The sequence below is a fragment of the Amblyraja radiata genome, chromosome 7, assembly GCF_010909765.2.
Source record: "Amblyraja radiata isolate CabotCenter1 chromosome 7, sAmbRad1.1.pri, whole genome shotgun sequence".
In the NCBI taxonomy this organism is placed as follows: Eukaryota; Metazoa; Chordata; class Chondrichthyes; order Rajiformes; family Rajidae; genus Amblyraja; species Amblyraja radiata.
In genome coordinates, this window is record NC_045962.1 from 35,834,240 (window position 1) to 35,855,113 (window position 20,874).

General features: G+C 43.0%; 1 protein-coding gene and 1 long non-coding RNA gene across 3 annotated transcripts in view; both read right to left on the minus strand.

Annotated features, from left to right (window-relative positions):
- Nucleotides 1-20,874, minus strand: part of kcnh7 (potassium voltage-gated channel subfamily H member 7) — a 350,824-nt gene that overhangs the window by 260,024 nt on the left and 69,926 nt on the right. The window lies entirely within an intron of this gene.
- Nucleotides 1,895-17,712, minus strand: LOC116975278. The gene is made up of 3 exons (XR_004412581.1): nucleotides 17,629-17,712; nucleotides 14,937-14,939; nucleotides 1,895-1,940 (listed from the first exon to the last, which is right to left on the minus strand). It is a non-coding gene; the product is annotated as an uncharacterized LOC116975278 (long non-coding RNA).

Sequence of the window (20,874 nt, forward strand, 5' to 3'; positions counted from 1 at the left end):
AAGGAACCACAGATGCTGGCTCATACCGAAGATAGATACAAAATGCTGGAGTAACTGAACGGGATTTGCAGCATCTCTGGAGAAAAGGAATGGATGACATTTCGAGACAGGACCCTTCATCACAACAATTAGATGTTGTTTTTCTTGTGTAAGGAAATGTTTAATGCACTGGTATCGGTAATATCCAACTGCCAGCCCTTTAGGGCCAATTTCCTTGTCTCTTACTATGGTTTATACCTTGGAAGACATAATAATCCTATTATGAACCAGGGAAGTGTGAGCCACTGCACATAGGGAGGTTGCATGGAAGAGGAAAGTATACAGTTGATGGCAACATCCTCAGCAGCATTGATGTGCAGAGGGATCTTGGGGTCCAGGTTTATAGCTCACTGAAGGTGGCGACGCAAGTAGATTGAATAGTAAAGAAGGCCTGTGCTATGCTTGCCTTCATCGGTCGGGGCATTGAGTATAAGGGTCAGGAAGTCATGATGCAGCTTTATAGGACTTTGGGCTGCATTTGGAGTATTGCATGCAGTTCTGGTTGTCCCAATGGAGGAAGGATGAGGAGGTTTAGGAGAGGGTGCAGAGGACGTTTACCAGAATGATGCCTGGATTAGAGGGTATTAGCCATTGGGGGAGGTTGGGCAGACGTGGATTGCCTTCTCTGGAACATCAGAGGTTGAGGGGAGACCTGATAGAAGTGCGTAAAATTGTGGTTTAAACCAAAGGTAGGCACAAAGTGCGGGAATAACTCAGCGGGTGAGGCAGCATTTCTGGAGAAAAAGAATGGGTGATGTTTCGGGTCAGAAGCTTTCTTCAGACTGAAAGTAGGGTGTGGGGGAATTGGGGGGGGGGGGGGGGGGGGGGGGTTAAGGGCGGAAAAAGCCCTGGATCAATCAGGCAGGGCGGTTCCGGGTAGATTCCTGGTTGGCCAGAGAAGCTGTGATATCAAATGGGAAACAATGTGGAGAACAGTGGAACTGGTAAAACAACTAGGGTGGAGGAAGGGGGCAAGAGGGGAGGGGAGAGAGGAGGGAGGTGTATGGGACAAGTGAAACGTTGAAAGTAGAAACAAGAAACTGCAGATGCAGGATTACAAAAGAAGACACAAAGTGCTGGGGTAATGCGACTGGTCAGGCTGCATCCGTGGAGATCACGGTGAGGGTGAGACAAAAGGGTGTCAGATAAGGAGAGAAGAGGAGGAGTGAAATGTAAAGCTGGAGGGAGGGATACGGGTGGAAGGGGATGGGGAGGCGGGGGGAGGGGAAGAAGGGGGGCTCTCTCTATGAAAGGTAAATTTGAGAATTGGAGGAAGTTGGAATCTCAGAACCTAGATATATATTTTCTGTCATTAGGCGCGAGAAGTTACTGTCCCCTATCAAACAAACAGATGCCACATCATAAAACATTGAACATTGAAGAGTACAGCACAGGAACAGGCTGTACAGGAGTGATGAATCTTAACATAAATAACGAACACCATGATTGCTGCATGTTTCCTTTCAAGTCTTCTTAAAACTCTTTTTTACTTAACACCAATGAAAGGCAAACCAGAAAAGCTGTTATATTAGAACATAGCATAGTACCGAATGGGAACAGGCCCTTCGGCCCACAATGTCTATGCTGAACATGATGGCAAGACCAACTCCTATCAGCCTGCAGGTGATGCATATCTCTCCATTCCCTGCATATCCATGTACCCATCCGAAAGTCCCTTAAACACCACAATCATAACCTGCCCTCCACCACCACCCCTGGCAGCGCGTTCCAGGCACCCACCACGCACTGTGTGGAAAAACTGCCCTACACGTTTCCTTTAAACTTTGCTTCTCTCACCTTCGAGCTATGTCCTCTAGTATTTGATATTTCCATCCTGGGACAAAGGCTTTGACTGTCTACCCTATCCATGCCTCTCATAATTTTGTATACTTCTACGAGGTCTTCCTTCAAACTCCGGCGCTCCAAAGAAAACAATCCAAGTCTGTCCAATCTCTCTTTGTAGCTAATACCCTTGAATCCAGGCAGCCTGCTGGTAAACCCCCTCTGCACCCTCTCCAAAGCCTCCAGGTACTTCCGGTAATAGAGGCGACCAGAAAGACACGCACTCCTCCAAATGCGGCCTGACCCAAGCCCTACAAAGGCGCATCATGACTTCCTGACTTATTCGCAAAGCCCTGACCGATGAAGGCAAGCATACCGTATACCTTCTTTACCAATCTATATACTTGTATACCTTGCATGTCCATGTACCTGTCCTTGAATTCTCAGAATTATAATTCTAATTTTTATAAAAAGTCATGTAGTGGCTACAGCCAGATACTCCCTACTATGCAGGCTTGACATGAGAATGAATGCGCATTAGGGTAATGACACTTGTTTCTTCATGCCGGACTAAATCCATAGCAGAACAGCATGAGTTGAATCACACATGTGCAGTATAATGTGGAGAGCTTTAGGATTGATTAACAAGAGTTACTTTAAGTTTCCAAGTCTCCTCTAAACTTAATCTCCGCTAATCAAGAACTGCCAATTGTAACCCATCAATCTTATTATTGTTAATTAATGAATATAACCAACCAATGACTGGAACTATAACAACAGGATTTGTATCTATAACAACAGGATATGTGACAATGCTATTTATATTTTAATGGTAAACCATGTTGGATATGCAGGGAATAGAGGAACATGGACCACGTGTTGCCAGATGAGATCAGCTTAACTTGGCAACATGTATGGCACAAACATTGTGGGCTGAAGGGCCTTTTACTGCGCAGTACTGTTCTATGTTCTATATTTTTATGACTGCAATGTTGATAATTTGGTAACAGCATTCAAACACTTATTTTTAGTGACTGAATATTAGATTTCTCCTTTATTAAATATAATTTATCAATTTTAATTCATTCTTGGAAATTAAATTCACAACTATTCAATATCCGACAATAATTGTAACTGCAATCATTGTAAATAGCATTGATTTCCCACTGTGTATATTCCTTCAGAATTTTCTATTTAAATATTTTCTTTCATAATACATTGTATGTAGTCATATTTACAACAGCTTGTGTGTACCCTACATGAATTATTCATAGATGATTTGAAATAAATATAACTCTTTAACCCTTATAAAGTGAACGGGATCCTTTTAATAACAGAAAATTATTCAAGGGAATAGGTGGGGTGAATGCACAGTCTTTTTCCCAGGGTAAAGGAACCGGAGTACGGAGTTTGTACGTTCTCCCCGTGACCGCGTGGGTTTTCTCCAGATGCTACGGGTTCCTCCCACACTCCAAAGACATACATGTTTGTAGGTCAATTGGCTTCTGTAAATTGTAAATTGACCCTAATGTGTAGGATAGTGCAAGTGTACAGGGTGATAGCTGGTCGGCATGGACTCAGTGGTCTGAAGGGCCTGTTTCCACGATGTTTCTCGAAAATAAAAAAGGACATAAGTTTAATGTGAGAGGGATTATATTTAATAGGAACCTGAGGGACATGAGAAACCTAGGATTTTATTATTTGGAGTGCAGGAGGATGAGGAGTGATCTTATAGATGTGTACATACCATGAGAGGAATAGATAGGGTGGATGTAGGGAGTCTTTTACCAGAGTAGGAATCAAGTACCAGAGAACATAGGTTTAAGATGAGAAGGGAAATAATTATTAGGAACCTGAGGGGCAATTTTCTCACTCAGTGTGGTGGGTATATGGAATGAACTGCCATAGGAGGTAGTTGAAGCAGGTACTACAACAACATTGAAAAGACATTTGGACAGGTACATGGACAGGAATGATTTAGAGGGATATGGGCCAAATGCAGGCAAATGGGACTAGCTTGGATGAGGCATCGGGTCGGCATGGATGAGTTGGGCCGAAGGGCCTGTTTCCTGTGCTGTATGACTAAGCATATTTACATGCTTCAGAGTATCTACACTTTATCTTGTTGATTGATGTACGGGCCTGTTGTTCTGCTGCAAGTAAGAACTTCATTGGATGGACACAAAATGCTGGAGTAACTCAGCGGGTCAGGCAGTGTCCCTGCTGAGTTACTCCAGCATTTTGTGTCTATCATCATTTTAAATCAACATCTGCAGTTCCTTCCTACACAGGAAGAACTTCATTGTTCTGTTGTTGGTACATATGACAATTAAACACTCTTGTCTCTTGAATAACTTGCCTTTTAGATTATACCAACAGAATCCACTACACAGTCAACATTTTAAAACATTAGAAAATAGAAATTTGAACATTTATCAGAAGCATTTGTACCATGAATATGATGGTAAACCTGATTTGGAGCCCTAAACTGCGAGTTTCGAAAACGCAACTCTGCAATTCTTTGCAGTTTCATAACATCTTCCCTTCAGGCTAACAATTCAATCATTTTAGGACAAGGTTAGTGGATGACAATAAAGCCTGATGTCTATGTGATGTTAACTCTCATATGTCAGCTGAAAAGGAGGACAGCATGACAGATGGATCGCATCCGGAATGCTGGTGATTTGTAGGAAAGGATTTCCCAAGGAGAATCAAGAATTGGGAGCTCATTCCAGGAGCAACTCAATGTCCTGTCCAAAGCCAGGGAAGCACATTTGGCCCTTCTCACCTGCCACATGGGAGCGTCGGAGGTTGAGGTGAGGCCCGATAGAAAGATACATGTTCTCTCCGGGTGCTCTGGTTTCCTCCAACGACGTGCAGGTTTGTTGGTTATTGGTCTCTGTAAATTATCCCTAATGTGTAGGACTGAACTAGTGTAAGGGGTGATCGTTGGTCGGCCCAGACTCAGTGGTCGGAAGGGCCTTTTTCCATGCTGTATCTATAAAGTCTAAAGTAAAGTGTAGATAAGTGTAGACAGTATGAGCCTTTTTCCCAGGTTGGAAATGTCAAAGCGTGGAAGGCATAGCTATAAGTAGGGAGAGGCAAAGATTAAAACCATGACACATAGGAGCAGAATTACGGAATTAGGCCAATGGAGTCTGCTCCACCATTCAATCATGGCTGATCTATCTTTCCCTTTCAACCCCATTCTCCTGGTCTACCGTAACCCCTGACATCCATATAACAATTACAGCACGGAAGCAGGCCATCTCGGCCCTACAAGTCCGTGCCGAACAACTTTTTTCCCTTAGTCCCACCTGCCTGCACTCATACCATAACCCTCCATTCCCTTCTCATCCATATGCCTATCCAATTTATTTTTAAATGATACCAACGAACCTGCCTCCACCACTTCCACTGTAAGCTCATTCCACACCGCTACCACTCTCTGAGTAAAGAAGTTCCCCCTCATGTTACCCCTAAACTTCTGTCCCTTAATTCTGAAGTCATGTCCTCTTGTTTGAATCTTCCCTATTCTCAAAGGGAAAAGCTGATCCACATCAACTCTGTCTATCCCTCTCATCATTTTAAAGACCTCTATCAAGTCCCCCCTTAACCTTCTGCGATCCAGAGAATAAAGACCTAACTTATTCAACCTTTCTCTGTAACTTAGTTGTTGAAACCCAGGCAACATTCTAGTAAATCTCCTCTGTACTCTCTCTATTTTGTTGACATCCTTCCTATAATTGGGCGACCAAAATTGTACACCATACTCCAGATTTGGTCTCACCAATGCCTTGTACAATTTTAACATTACATCCCAGCTTCTATACTCAATGCTCTGATTTATAAAGGCTAGCATACCAAAAGCTTTCTTTACCACCCTATCTATATGAGATTCCACCTTCAAGGAACTATGCACGGTTATTCCCAGATCCCTCTGTTCAACTGTATTCTTCAATTCCCTACCATTTACCATATACGTCGTATTTTGATTTGTCCTGCCAAGGTGTAGCACCTCACATTTATCAGCATTAAACTCCATCTGCCATCCTTACCAATTAAGAATCTGGCAATCTCCACCTTAAAATTATCCTTTGACTTGGCCCCCACAGCCATCTGTGGCAATGAATTCCACAGATTCACCACCCTCTGACTAAAGAAATTCCTCCTCATCTTTCTAAAGGTACATCCTTTTATTCTGAGGCTGTGCCCTCTGGTCCTAGAATCTCCCACTTACTGCATAAGCCTTTTTCAATGGTTATTTTGGTGCTGTAACTTTATAGCAAAGATCTGCCACATCACTCAGAAAGTAAAGCTACCTGGCCAGGGTTCAAGTCAAGGCATCCCCTTACTTTCTAAATTAGAGGGAGACCTTTGTGTGCTGCTGACTCATTAGGTAATAGGTGATAGGGATACCTGTGCTAAACACGAACAAGGTCTCCAGATCCAATTGCAAACTTTGGCAAGCTTTCAAGTCAAGAAAAAAAGTCTAGATTGACATATGAAGGTTATATTTGCAAGGCAGAGAAATGCTATTGGAGATTCTAACGGAGGAGGCCATAGAATTATTTTAAAGGATAACATTTGAGGTTCTGACCAACTCGTTTGGACACTAATACAATGACAAGTTTCATCAATGGTCTGCACTGAATTGGTTGATCCAAGAGCTAATACATTTTTTTAAATGAGCTCTCCACGTATGGGTTCCTGCTTATTATCCAATGAATGGATCCAACTCACGTGACCATTGCTTGGAGCAAGAATGGACATCAAGGTACAACATCCGATGGACTTTGCAGGTTCCCTGGGCAGTCCCTGGGATTTTATGTCCTGCCTAATTTTGAATACAGACCCAACTCCCCACCCAAACCCTAGGACTGTAGAGTGACACAGTGACACAGCGGGCTGAGCTGCTGCCTCACAGCGGCAGAGACCTGGGTTTGAGCCTGACCTCAGGTGCTGTCTGTGTGGAGTTTGCACATCCTCCTTGTGACCGCGTGAGTTTCCTCCTGGTGTTCCGGTTTCCTCCAACACGCCAGTAGGTTAATTGGCCCTTTGTAAATCACCCCTAGTTTGTAGGGAGTGGGTGAGGAAGTGAGATAACATAGAACTAGTGTAGATGTGCACTATCCTACACACTAGGGACAATTTACAAATTACAGAAGATAATTATCAAAGCTTTTCACTACACCTCAGGACACCTGGCAATAAACCAAGGTAAACCTTTCTATCTCCCCGAGGTCAGCGTGCAGTAGAGGGTGCGTGGTAGGAAAGGAACAACTAATTTCCAACAATGTGTATATTGGGGCATACGTTAAATGTAAACTATAAAAACTAGATTCTCTGACTTTTCTCTAACAAAGCTGAATTCTCAAACCTCAACGTTCAAGCAGGCCGTGAGAATTATTCTAAACCATCCGTGTAATGAACAATGTAATGAACAAATTAAATTGAATGAAAAGCCTTACAGCTGCACACTGGAACAGACCTTTCTGCCCACAGTATGCATGCTGAACATGATGCCAAGTTAAACTCATCTCCTCTGCTGCACATGATCCATATCCTTCATTATCCATGTTATAGCCATTGAATCAAACAGCGAGGGCATTGAAAACAGCATCGAAACAGGCCCTTCAGCCCAACTCATCCATGCCGACCAGATGTCCCATCCAAGTTAATCCCATTTGCCTGCATATGGTTCAGATTCCTCTCAACCTTTCCTATCCATGTACCTGTCCAAATGTCTTTCAAATGCTTTTATAGTACCTGACTCAACTACCTCCTCTGGCAGCTTGTTCCATACACTCACCACCCTCTGAGTAAAAACATTGCCCCTCAGGTTCCTTTTAAATCTTTCCCTTTTCATCTTAAACCTACTATCTGTGGTAATTCATTCCCCCTACCCTGGGCAGAGGACTTTGTTCATTTACACTATCTATTTCCCTTGTAATCTTATACATCAATCCTTGTGATCTTATACACCGATCAATACACCAATCGCAAATCTTCTCTGCACCCTTTCCAGCTTAACAACATCTTCCAATAAAGCCACAAAATGCTGAAGTAACTCAGCAGAACAGGCAGCATCTCTGGAGAGAAAGAATGGGTAATGTCACCCAATCCTTCTCTCCAGAGATGCTGCCTGTCCCACTGAATTACTCCAGCATTTTGTGTCTACCTTTGATTTAAACCAGCATCTGCAGTTCTTTACTAAACATCTTTCCAGGGTGACCAAAACTGAACACAATACTCCAAATGTTGCCTCACCAACATCTTGTACAATTGTAACATAACATGCCAATTTCTATACCATGTTGTATCACACCTTCCCCAGCCAACAATGGGCCTACCAGGACACTGCCCTGCCTGAGGTTATTTGTTGTCGGCCCCAATTGGTCCTGGTCTTTTCTCGCCACCAGCTCTTCACGCCCCCCTCCCTCCACCCTCAAGTTTTTGTCTGAAGAAGGGTCCTGACCCGAAATATCATCTATCCTTTTACTCCAGAGATCCTGCCTGACCCGTTGAGTTACTCCAGCACTTTGTGTCTATCTTTGGTATAAACCAGCATCTGCAGTTCTTTGTTTCTATACTCAATACCCTGACTGATGAAGAACAATGTACCAAAAGTCTTCTTGACCACCCTATCTACCTGTGACGCCACTTTCCAGGAACTGTGTACATGCACTCCTAGATCTCTCTGCTCTACAACACTGTACACAAACCAACTTCCCTTTCATTGACTTCATCTACAATTCACACTGCCTCGGCAAGGCCACCAGCATAATCAAGGACGAGTCTCACCCCGGTCACTCCCTCTTCTCAACTCTCCCATCAGGCAAGAGTTACAGAAATGTGAAAACGCACACCTCCAGTTTCAGGGACAGTTTCTTCCCAGCTGTTATCAGGCAACTGAACTATCCTTTCACCAACTAGAGAGCAGCCCTGAGCTACCATCTACATTGGAGACCCTCAGACTATCTTTAATTCGACTTTACTGGACTTTATCTTGCACTAAACTTTATTCCCTTTAGCATGTATCTGTACATTGTGGACGGCTTGAATGCAAACATGTACTGCATAGTCCTTCCGCTGACTGGATAGCACGCAACAAAAAAGCTTTTCACTGTACCCCAGTACAGGTGACAATAACCTAAACTGAACTTGGCAGAGCCCTGCCGTTCACCTTGAAGATCCTGCCCTGGGTTGACTTCCCAAAATACAACATCTCGCACGTATGTGCATTGAACTCCATTAACCATTCCTCAGCACACTTGGTCATCTGATGAAGACCATGTGGCTAGATCCTGATCCTATGCCTATGCCACATTTCACTAAAACCCTCGTAAATGCCGCCATTTAAAAATAATACCATAAAAAATAAAACTGTATAATAATATCCAAATATTCAACATGAAAACAATGACACACTCCTCACATCGAAAAATAATATGTACAATCTAAACCTGCACAGCGTCCTTTGTTCACTAATTGCCTTGGATTAATTATGTATAATTGGATTTTCAAAGTCAGTACATTGAGATCACATAACATAAGAAACCACTATCAAGGGATAGCAAGGCAGATAATTTTTCGATTGCAATATACAGTAGTGCACCTTTTTTTTGCTTCTCATGCAAAGGTTGAGAGTATGTTTCCACTTCCTGCATCTGATAACAAAATGAAACAGTTTTAGATCAAGTTTCCTCGCGTTGAAAGCATGAAAGGTCACTTTCATCTCAGCCACCCATTTCCAAGCACCAAAGGGAATTAAACAACAGTGAGAGGAAGTGTACATTGCCAGTGAAGAGTTTACTGATATCACAGTGTAATATTAAAGTACTGTCTCTGAGTACGAGATCTAAGTGCGAAGTGCGATGAGAATATGCCTTCGGTCTGAGAATGGAAGCATGATGCCATATACATACGGGTTATTTCGTTTCCTCACACACTCCAAAGACATGTAGGTTTGTAGGTTACTTGGCTTCAATTAAAATTAGATTTTGTACTCAGTGTGTACGATAGTGTCAATGTGCGGGGATCGCTGGCTGGCATGGGCTCGGTGGGCCGAAGGGCTTGCTTCTGCACTGTATCGCTAAACGCAATTAAACATAAAAGAAACTGCATTCAAATTAATTGAACCAAGCACTGCATCCTGCCCCTTCTCTATTTCTGTAATCTCATTTATATACAACATTTCTGGACATTTCTTTTTTTAAAAATAATATTTTTATTAGAAGCATGTACATATCATAATCAAAACACATTTAGTATATCAATTACATATTGTTAATAGATGGGATTCCAGCTATCAGAGTAATAGGGATCCTCATTTATCAATTATATATTAACTCTGCTTCTATTTGTTTATTTTTTTTATAGATAGTGAGAAAGAAGAGAAAAAAACACGATAAAAAAGAATAGAATAAATTATCAATAATACAACTTTGGAGATAGGTCCGTAGATTATAAAACATATCTATTCATCAAATCCTGGGTTCAAGCTTCAGTCAGGCTTCCGTGCCAGACCAATTTACCCTTTCAAAAAGTCAATAAATGGAGACCATATTCTAGCAAATAATTCTTGTTTGTCAATTAAGACAAGTCTAGTTCTCTCCAAATATAAGGTCTCAGACATCTCCATAATCCACATTTTGATTGTTGGACATGTTTGGGTTGTTGGACTTTTCCAAAATTTTAATATTAATTTTTCCCCAGTTATTATACTATAGGTGCACAACCTTTTATCCGAAAGCCTTGGGACCAGACACTTCTCGGATTTCGGAATTTTTCGGATTTCGGAATGGAAGATTTTTAGCGTAGATTAGGTGGGCGGCTTGAAAAGTCTGGAGCGGCTGCCTCCTCCCCGGAGACCGGGGGATCATTGAAAATCATTGCTTAAATGTTAGTCAGTTAGTTTGGAGGGATTTTATATGGTGGGGGGGGGGTGAAGGGGGAAACTTTTAATTCTTAGTCCCCTACCTGGTCGGAGAGGCGGGGAGCGGGCAATGCCTTACCGGGTCGCCGTGCAGTAAGCTCCGGAGTGCTGTGGCCGCCGACTCCCAACATCGCGGAGCTGGGGCTGCGGGCGTCCGGTCGCGGGCGTCGCTGGATTTGGAGTGCCGCGCAGCCAGGGGTAGAGTTGCCGGGGTCGGAGCTACAACCGGCCCCGCCCGCGGCCGGACGCCCGCAGCCCCAGCTCCGCGATGTTGGGAGTCAGTGGCCACAGCGCTCCGGAGCTTACTGCACGGCGACCCGGTAAGGCATTGCCCGCTCCCCGCCCAGGTAGGGGACTAAGAATTAAAGTTTCCCCCTTCACTCCCCCCCCCCCCCCTCACATAAAAGCCCTCCAAACTAACTGACTAACATTTAAGCAATGATTTACAGATGTTTAAGTGTCTCACCGGTCTCCGGGGAGGAGGCAGCCGCTACAGTAGTACAGACCTGGGTTGACCGTGGGTCGTTTTGGGTCAAGTTTGGCGCCAAACGCGAGCTTTGGTGTGCAAACGACATCCTGGAAAAAATGTCCGGTTTTCGGAGCTTTTCGGTTTCCGGAACTCCGGATAAAAGGTTGTGCACCTGTATAATCAAGGAAGTTTCTTTGGCTTGTTGTAAGTTTTAGGCTTTGTTCTGATATTTCTAATATTATTAGTTTTGAGTCGGGACATTTCTGAATATTTCTGAACAGTGCTATACAACACTTCTGAACTTTCAGCTCCCACAACTCCAGTCCTTTTCTGCTCCATATTTGTGGTCATCCCTTTAGCCCAAATGCCCATGAACAATCATAGAGATCATAGAGAGTGGTGTACACTGCCTGGTCCATCACACATACTGACCACCCCACCATCGAAGGGATCGACAGGAGGCGCTGCCTCAAAAAGGCAGCCAGCAGAGACCCACACCACCCTGGCCACGTTCTCATCTCGCTGCCACCATCGGGAAGAAGGTACAGGAGCCTGAAAACCGTGACCTCCAGGTTCAGGAACAGCATCTTCCCAGCAACCGTCATGCTCTTGAACACTGCACAACACTAACCTCAGCAACTGGGATTTTCTATGGACTGTGTCTTTGGTTGCATTTCGGACTTCGATTTTACATTATTATGGTTACCTAATATTACAGTTATTAATCTTTTGTATTATTGATTATTATCTTTTCATCAGTTTGTTATTGCACTCATAGGCCAGTTAATTTGCAGCAAGTAAAAATATAATTGTTCCATTGTTGGGACCAGTCTGAAAAAGGGTCTTGACCCAAACCGCCACCTATTCCTTTTCTCCACAGAAGCAGCCTGAACCGGTGAGTTACTCCAGCATTTTGAGTCTACCTATGGTATTATCTGTTTGGATAGAGTTTTTTACTCGGTTGTGGTACACGTGACAATAATAAACCAATATCAATACTCTCTAATCTGAATTGTACCCGTTAATTCAGATGGGCCAACACAATATTTTATTACATTTATTCAATACCCTGGCTACAGAAGGCAAGTATATTGCAAGAATTCCTCATCACCTTGAACTTGTGCATCAAGGTCCCTAGAGTTATCATTATTTCCCAGTGCTCTGCCATTCACTTCTTGACCTCTCCATTTTGGTTCGCCCAAAGTGCATTGCCTTGCACTTATCAGGATTAAATTCCGTCTGTCACTGTGCTGCCTATTTCACCCACTGATCAATATCTATGATAACCTTCCCCACTACCAACAATGTCAACTATTCTTATTTGGACTGCTCGGAAGGGCTCAGATGTGGAAATATGAGATGGCAACATGTTCACAGGCTGGACAGGAGAGGCAAGGACAATCAGAGGCAGGAAGGATAGTTCGCAAGGAGAAAAGTGAGCACTGGAGTTTGGAAGGGGTTTAAGAGGACATAGGTTTAAGGTGAGGAGGGATAACTTTAATAGGAACCTGATGTTTAACAACTTCACACGAAGGGTGGTGGGTATATGCAACGAGCTGCCTGAGGAGGTAGGCACTACTATCGCAACGTTTAAGAAACATTTGGACAGATACATGGATAGGATAGGTTTAGAGGGATATGGGTCAAACACAGGCAGGTGGGACAAGTGGAGATGGGTCATGTTAGTCAGTGTGGGCAAGATGGGCCGAAGGTTTCTATGCTGTGTGACATTAATTCTAATGATAACAGGTTTGAAGAGTAGATCAATATCTGAGGAGAGATCAAAGTTCAAAATATCAGCTAAAATGGTCAGGGTAAGAAAATGGGATGTCAGTAAATTGTTGAGAACATAGAGCAGCGCAGGAACAGTATTTATGGACTTACTATTCCCTCTACAGATTATTAACTTTCTAAAGATACAGCGCTGAAACAGGGTCTCTGCCCACCATGTTAGAAGATTCAGGATTATAGGTGAATTGGCTTCTGTAAATTGTAAATTGTCCCCAGTGTGTAGGGTAGAGCTAGTGTGAACAACTGGTCGTGAATAGGATAGAGTTAGTGTGAATAGCTGGTCGGCGTGGACTTGCTGGGCGAAGGGCCTCTTTCCACTCCGTGTTTCCAAACTAAACTAAACTATGGCAGAGGAAGACCTGTTTAGAAAATTAAATATTAAATATTGCTGCCTCTCAAACTGAATTTTGTATCGTGGTCGCAAACAGAATTGCATCTGAAGAGGAACTCAGCAATTCAGACAAGCTTCCAAACCAGATTGTTATCAGAACGTTGTGAAACCAAAAAAAAAGATACTGTAATGAGAAGATTATCCTTCTCTGGATAGACCGTTCTCATAGAACATGGAACAGGTCAGCTCAGGAACAGGCCCTTCGGCCCACAATATCTGTAACGAACATGATGCCAAGTTCAACTATTCTCCTTTGCCTCCACACAATCCATATGCCTCCATTCCCTGCATACCCATGTGCCTATCAAAAATCCTCTTAAATGCCACTATCGTATCTGCCTTCACCACCACCCCTGGCAGCGCGTTCCTGGCACCCACCACCTTCTGTGTAAAAACTTGTCCCGTACATCTCCGTTAAACTGTGCCCCTCTCACCTTAAAAGCAATGTCCTCTGAAATTTCCACAGGGAAAAAGGTTCCAACTATCTACCCTATCTATGTCTTTCATGATTTTATATACTTCTATCAGGTCTCATCTCAGCCTCCAACGCTCCAGAGAAAATCCAGGTTTGTCCAACTTCCCCTTATAGCTAATACGCTCTAATCCCGGCACCATTCTAGTCATACAGTGTGGAAACAGGCCCAGTGGCCGAACATGCACACGCCGCCCAACATGCCCCATCCACACTAGACCCCCCTGCCTGTAATTGGCCCATATCCTTCTAAACCTTTCCATCCACATGCCTGTCTAAATGTTTCTTAAACGTTGCAAACCCTCTTTTCATAGAAATTGACTCAACTGATGACCAAAAAGCCATCACAAGCACATTTCACCTGCATTCTTGCTTTTATTCTGCCTCTCCAGTCTCCTTAATATCATCAATTCTATTTGCAAGTTGTCTCTATTGAACTGTTGACAATAAATATTTTGTATCTCATTCAATTCAACTTCTACAGAAAAATAAACATGACAAAATCTGGGGATTTATCAGAAAAAGACACAAAGTGCTGGAGTAACTGAGCAAGTCAGGCAGCACCCTTGAAGAACATGGAAAGGTTACGGTTCGTGTCGGGACCCCTATTTGGACTGATTGTAGTAGGGGCAGAAAACTGGAAGCGAGATGGGGGTGGGACAAAGCCTGGCAAGTGATAGGTGGATGCAGGTGAGGGGGGGAGGAGAATTCTCGCTACTCTCCATGGCGGCTTCATTCTAGTCGCCGATAATTTTTCAACATGTTGAAAAATTTGCGGCGACCATAATGAGGCTGCGACTAGTTCCCAGAATGCGGGAACTCCTCACGACCATGAAGGCGACTCCCCGGCAACCACCCGCGAACATGTGGCGACCATGTGGCGACTAGAGAGAGCTAGATAGGGCTCTTAAAGATAGCGGAGTCAGGGGATATTGGGAGAAGGCAGGAACGGGGTACTGATTGGGGATGATCAGCCATGATTACATTGAATGGCGGTGCTGGCTCGAAGAGCTGAATGGCCTACTCCTGCACCTATTGTCTATTGTTTATTGACTGCCTAAAAAGTCGCCTAAGTGGGACAGGCCCATAAGAGTCTGTTTCTGTGTTGCATGACTCAAACTCTAACGACTGATCACTGTGCATTTACCCGATCCATTCCTCTCTTAATTTTGTGCACCTCTATAAGATCACCCCTCATCCTCCTACGCTCCAAGGAATAGAGTCCTAGCCTGCTCAACCTCTCCCTATCAACCTCAACCTCAGGCCCTCAAGTCCTGGCAACATCCTCATAAATCTTCTGTGCGCCCTTTCCAGCTTGACCTGTTGTCTTTCAGGTGAGATATTCAATTGGCTTGGAAACTATTTCAAGAAGAGTGGGAAAGCCAAATTCCTGGCACTTCCTTGCCAATAATTATCCAACAAGCAATGCCATTAACAATAACTATCTAGGACTTAAAGAGAGAAGCTTATATTTTACATAGCGTCTTGCATGTGTTCCCTCAGAAACTCCTCAAGGATTTTACAGTCAATGAAATACTTTTTAAGTGGAGTCAATATTGTAGTGTTGAAACCATGACCAACAATTTGTGTACAACATTGCCTGACCCACTGAGTTACTCCAGCACTTTGTGTCCGTCTTAAGAAAAAAATAATTTGCGCTTCTTCTGATCTTGTGGACTGCATTCAGTGTTTGTGATACGGTCTCCTTTGTACTGGAGCAAACCAGACGCACATTGGATAATCGCATTCAAGTCAAGTCAAGTCAAGTTTATTCGTCACTTACACATCTGAGATGTGCAGTGAAATGAAAAGTGACAATGCTCGCGGACTTTGTGCAAAAAGACAAACAAACAAACAACCAAACAAACTATAAACACAATCATAAACACACACATATTCTTTCACATATTAAAGCATTCGGCCTCAGCATCGGTCTGGGCGTGTCGCAATCTGCTCCGCTTGGTAATGAACTTTCCAACTTTTGGCAGCTTTCTCTCTCAGTTCGTCTGGCATTCATTTAGTGTCCGTTTTTGGTAATATATTGAAGTAGCATAGATAGTTATTGTTAATGTCATTGCTTGTTGGATAATTATTGGCAAGGAAGTGCCAGGAATTTGGCTTTCCCACTCTTCTTGAAATAGTTTCCAAGCCAATTGAATATCTCACCTGAAAGACAACAGGTCAAACTGGAAAGGGCGCACAGAAGATTTATGAGGATGTTGCCAGAACTGCAGATGCTGGTTCATATCAAACATGGACACAAAGTGCTGGAGTAACTCAGTGGGTCAGGCATCATCTCTGGAGAACATGTAAAGGTGACATTTTGGGTTGAGACTCTTCTTCGGACATTCTTAACAACTTTGAACTTGAAGGGTACAAGGTGCCAGGAACATGGCGACTATTGAGTAGGAAGGAACTGCAGATGCTGGTTCCTACTGAAGATAGACACAAAGTGCTGGAGCAACTGAGCAGGACAGGCACCATCTCTGGAGAAAAGGAACAGGTGACATTTCAGGTCGGGACCCTTCTTCAGACTGAAAAAGCGACACACAATAGGTCACCTATCCATGTTCTCCACTGATGCAAGTACATGGATAGGACAGATTTAGGGGGATATGGGGCAAACACAGGCAGGTGGAACTAGTGTTGATGGGGCATGTTGGTCGGTGTGGACAAGTTGGGCCAAAGGGCCTGCTTCCACGATGTATGATCTATAATGACAGCAACCATCAGGCTCTTGAACACTGCACACCACTAACCTCAGCAACTATGATCTTCTATGGACTGTGTCTTTGGTTGCACTAAATTTTGATTTTGCACTATCATGGTTACCTAGTATTACTGCTACTAATTTATCATATTATTAATTATTATATATTATCTGTGTGTTATTGCATTTACAGGACTGTTAAACTGCACAAGTAAGAATTTCATTGTTCCGTTGCTGGTACATATGACAATTAAACATTTAACCCTTGACCACTGACCTTTGCTGCTTTTTAATTTAGTAAATACAGGTTTATTGTTGTCTAAGCTTTGTAATTTATCAGAGAGTTATTAACCTGTCCTTGAGAGTCCAGATTTATGAGGCATCTCGACAGGTAGCTGGTTCATTTTTCATCCATGACATTTACTTTTGAGATTACTTTGCACATAAGGTCATGTTTGATTCACAGCACATTAGTTAAAAATGTATGGTAAATTCCCAGATGAGTTTATGGTTTAAGTAATAAAGACATTTCTGATTTGTGTAAATGTTGGAAGAAATAAATTGCAGCAGATTTATTTTTAGTATTAAAAAAAATTACTTTAAGCAATCTAAAGATGTTCATTGAATGGGAATAGAAGCCAGATTTAATCAGTTTTAAGATTAAAAATTGACTCAATGGAACTGCTTTAGTGCTCAGCTGTAACTATTAGAACATAGAACAGTACAGCACAGGAATGGGCCCTTTGGCCCACAATGTTTGAGCCAAACATGATGCCTGCACACAATCCATATCTCTCCATGCTCTGCATATCCATGTGCCAATCCAAAAGTCATCCTACTATCGCATCTGTCTCCAATACCACCCCTGGCAATGCGTTCCAGGCACTCACCGCCCTCTGTGTAAAAACAAGTTTGCTCCTCTCACCTTAAAGCTATGCCTTCTAGTGTTTGACATTTCAACCCTGGGAAAAAGGTTCTGACACTCTTCCTATCTATAGGTTTAGTATAGAAGTTTTATATACTTCTATCAGATCACCCCTCAACCTCGAGTCTTCCAGAGAAAACAATCCAAGCCTGTCCAATCTCTCCCTGGAGTTAATACCCCTAATCCAGGCCTTACTCTGGTTTAATTGTCATTTGCACCAAAAGGGAACAAATAAATTCATACTTGCAGCAGCACAACAGGTCTGGAAACACAGTAATTAATAAACAACCAAAAAAAGTTCAATAAATTATTTTAAAAATACAATATTATGCAAAAGAAAACAAAAGCCTGAAGTCCCTAGTGCAACCAAGACAGTTCATAGTTTGAAGTTTAGTTGGTGTTTATAGTGTTTAATAGTTTTTAGTTATAGAGGTATAGCATGAAAGCAGGCCCTATGGCCCACCGAGTTCACGCCGACCATTGATCATCCATTCAACTCATTCTATGTTATCCCACAGTCACCTCCACTCCCTACACACTAGGGACAGAGGGCCAATTAACCTACAAACACACACGCCTTTGTAATGTGGGAAGAAGCTGGAACACCCATGAGAAAACCCACGCGGTCACATGGAGAGCGTGCAAACTCCATACAGACAGCACCAGAGGTCAGGATCGAAACTGGGTCTCTGGTGCTGTGAGGCAGCAGCTCTACCGCTGCACCACCATTGGGCCATTGCCTGATGATTGCTAGGAAGAAGCTATTTGTTGCTAGGCCGGGGATTCAGATACACTCGTATAGAATGATTCAGTTGTGAAGTGTCATGGCAACTCTTTGCCTGAGGGCTTGATATTGTCTCTCTGATGTGTGAAGTTCGCTGGATGGTTTCTCAGCAATGGGCTAATCACACCATATCGGCCTTTACTGCACAACGGAAAAAATTTATTAGAATAGATATCTTGGGTACTTTGCATGGTAACCTTGCCAAAATCAGTGGAAATGTTTGTTGACAAGTTGATGGTACAGCTAATAAACAGGGGCCCCACAGGTTCCTATTAAATCTCACACTCTCATCTTAAACCTCCCTTATGGGTCCTGATTCCCCTTATACTAGGTAAAAGATGGTGCATTCACCCAATCTATTCCCCCTCATGATTTTACACACATTTATATGATCACTCCTCAGCCTCCTGTGCTCCAAGGAATGAAGCCCTAGCCTGCTAACTTCTCCTTATAGCTCAGGCCCTCGAGTCCTGGCAACATTCTCATGAATCTTCTCTGCACTCTTTCCAGCTTAATGATATGCTTCTTACAGTGACCAAAATGAAACATATAATGTTCCAGCCTCCATACTCAGATTTCAACTAAATTGGATCCTATGAACAGGAAAGATATTTAATTTCAATTTTTAGAAACACTCAACTCAAAAATCCGGTTTGCAATCAATAGCTCGCCAGTAATCTCATCATCAATAAGTGTACAGATCATTTTTGAATAGATACATGGCAAAGTCTTACTCACACTTAAGTGATGGCGGAGATTGTGAAATTTCTTATTACGATAATTTCTGAAATCTCCTACATTCAGGATGGGAAAATGGATTGGAAAAACAGCAAACGTGACGTTGTTATTCAAGAGGAAAATCAGCAAGAAAGCAGAAGCTACACCCCAGCCATCTGCCTGATGGAAAATGTCAGAAGCTTTTATTCTGGAGGTTATAAAAGAGCACTTAGACAGAACCGAGGGAACGGGCAACGTCAACTTGAATTTGTGGAAGAGAAATATCCTGGATTTTCCCAGTGGAGTTCTTCTGAGAAATTGCAAACCATTTTAACTCCCCTTCCCATTCCCACAATGTCCTTTCTGACCTGGACTTCCACCATTGCCAGAGTAGCTAAAAACCCAATGGCACAAATATCAACTTCAGAGATACAGAGCGGAAACACTGTGTCAACGGTAGAGCTGCTGCCTTTCAGCGCCAGAGCCCCGAGTTTAATCCTGGCTATGGATGCTGTCTGTACGGAGTTTGTACATTCTCCCTGTGCCCGCATGGGTTTCCTCCTTGTGTTCGATTTCCTCCCATACTCCAAAGACGTGCAAATTCGTAGGTTATTTCATTTCTGCAAATTGTAAATTGTCCTTAGTGGTGTAGGATAGTGCTGGTGTACAGGGGTGATCGCTGGTCGGTGTGGACTTGGTGGACCGAAGAGCCTGTTTCCGCACTGTATCTCTAAAGTCTAAAGTCTTAAAGTCTAAAGTGATCATGTGGATGGAACTTTAATTGGTCAACAGCAAGTAACAAGTATCACAGCTCACAATTCTATCCAACATGGTGTCATTCACACAGTTAGAAACATTTATATCTAATTCCCTCGTTCATATATGTTTTGAAAATCATGTGTCCAAGAACTAAATCCATTGGAGTCTCAGAGTCAATGCCTGCCACTTGGAAAATAACCCCATATTGGTGAGCTCGTATTTGGAGTATTGCATTCAAGTTTTGGTCACCCTGATATTGAAAGTGTAGAACAGATTTACGAGGATGTTGACAGGACTCGAGGGCCTGAGCTATAAGGAGAGGTTGGGAAGGCTAGGACTGTATTCCTTGGGGCGCAGGAGGCTGATGGGTGATCTTATAGATGTGTATAAAATCATGAGAAGAATAGATTGGAGTGAATGCACAGAGTCTTTTACTCAGAGTAGAAGAATCAAGAACCAGGTGACATAGGTTTAATGTGAGAGGGGAAAGATTTAATAGGAACCTGATGGGCTTTTATTTCACTTAGTGGGTATATGGAATGAGCTGCCAGAGGAGGTAGTTGAGGCAGGTACTATAACAGCATTTAAAAGACAGGAACATGGATAGGAAAAGTTTAGAGGGACGTGGGGCCAAACACGGGTAGGTGAGACAAGTGATACAGCACTGAAACAGGCCCTTCAGCCCACCTAGTCCACATTGACCAGTGATCCTTGCACACAAGTGCTATCCTACACAAACTAGGTATCATTTTACATCTATATCAAGCCAATTAACCTAAAAATGTGTACGTCTTTGGAGTGTGGGAGGAAACTGATCTCGGAGAAAGCCCACGCAGGTCACTGGGAGAACGTACAAACTCTGTACGGACAGCATCCATAGTCGAGATCTATAGATCAAACTTGGGTCTCTGGTGCTGTGAGGCAGTAGCTCTACCACGACGCCACCATGCCGGTCGGTATGGACAAGTGGGCTGAAGGGCCTGGTTCCACACAGTATGACTATTTAATCTGAGTAGTTTATAAGGTATGAACTGTGAAATATCCAATTTTTAGTATCCACCTATCACTTGCCAGACTTTGTCCTGCCTTATCCCTCT